The following is a 1,689-nucleotide window of genomic DNA, read 5'->3' on the forward strand; positions in this document are numbered from 1 at the left end:
CCGTGGTCCTGGGCTGCTGTCGGCACCCTATCAAACAGCACAGGACTGTTTTGAGCTGGCTCTGCAGTTACAGGACTTTTAGACCAACTACACCAGCGATGGCGAACCTATGACATGCGTGTCAGAGGTGACACGTGAACTCACTTTTTTGGTTGATTTTTCTTTGTTAAATGGCATTTAAATATATAAAATAAATATCAAAAATATAAGTCTTTGTTTTACTATGGTTGCAAATATCAAAAAATTTATATATGTGACACGGCACCGGAGTTAAGTTAGGGTTTTTCAAAATGCTGACATGCCGAGCTCAAAAGGTTCGCCATCACTGAACTACACACATCTGCCATGAGAAAGAACATCTCCGAGATGGAGCTATCTAAATTCCTAAGAAAGATAAAAAAGATATTTTAAACAATTTATATTTTTTTTATTGATTCCAGAGAGAGGAAGGGAGAGGGAGAGAGAGAGTTAAAAACATCAATGATGAGAGAATCATCGATTGGCTGCCTCCCACCAGGGATCAGGCCTGGCCAGCCCTTTCGGGCCTCCGTACTTCCTGTCAGTCGCTGTGTGGTCTCCACTCTCTGTCCTTGGCTACCAGGGTTCTCTCCAGTTTGTCTTCAGTTGGATATTCAGGATGATTTTTCTATTTTAGTTGTAATTCTAGTTTGGTCTTTGTAGAATGTTAGTGTAGCTTCCACTTAATCCACTGCCATCTTGGAATTCAGATAAAAATATTGAACTGCCTTAAATTTGCAAAGCATCTCTCTTTCTGTGGCGCTACATTGATATCAGCACAGGAATTAATTCAATTTGTTCATTCCCCTCTCTGCTGCTTTCCAAACTGTGCTCACTTGGGTTTGTCATGAATTAAAGAAAAGGGTATAACATTTAAAAAATATTTTTAAATTGATTTTAGAGAGAAAAGGAGAGGGAGAGAGATAGAAACATCAATTAAGAGAAAGAATCATTGATTGGCTGCTTCCTGCACGTCCCCTACTGGGGATTGAACCCACAACCCAGGCATGTGCCCGTGACCTCCTGGTTCAACCACTGATCAACACTGGCTGGGCTAGGGTGTAATATTTTAGTGGCTGTTCCATTAATTACCAAAAGAGGAGTTTTGAGACTCTTACTACAGGAACTTAATTACATTTATAGTCCAGGGCCTGTAATTCTGCTCCATTTTCATCTCCAGCTATTTTGTTCTTACAGTTACAATAATATAAAACAGATGCAGTGTGGCCTCTGTGGTTGAAGGGAGGTTGGCAACCTGCCTGCTCAGCTTCTCCTCCATCCTTCCCTGGAGGCTTAGGACACCTCAGGAATATGAGGGGCTCAGTTGGAGCCCCCAGTTGAACCCACAGTCCCCAGCACACTTTACATATGAGAAACCGGAAGTCCAGAGAGTGTGATTGTGTCTTCTTTAAAAAAAAAAAAAATTTCACCATAGCCAGTGTGGCTCAGTGGTAGAGGGTTGGCCCATACACCAAAGGATCTTGGGTTCGATTCTCAGTCAAGGGCACATATCTGGGTTGCAGGTTCATTCCCTGGTCCTGTCCAGGGCAAGTGCAGGAGTCAACCAAACGATGTGTCTCTCTCACATTGATGTTTCTCTGTCTCCCCTCCTCCTTCCCTTCCACTCTTTCTAAAAATCCATGGAAAAAATATCCTTGGGTGAGGATAAAA

This window comes from Myotis myotis, unplaced genomic scaffold (assembly GCF_014108235.1).
Source record: "Myotis myotis isolate mMyoMyo1 unplaced genomic scaffold, mMyoMyo1.p scaffold_m19_p_11, whole genome shotgun sequence".
In the NCBI taxonomy this organism is placed as follows: Eukaryota; Metazoa; Chordata; class Mammalia; order Chiroptera; family Vespertilionidae; genus Myotis; species Myotis myotis.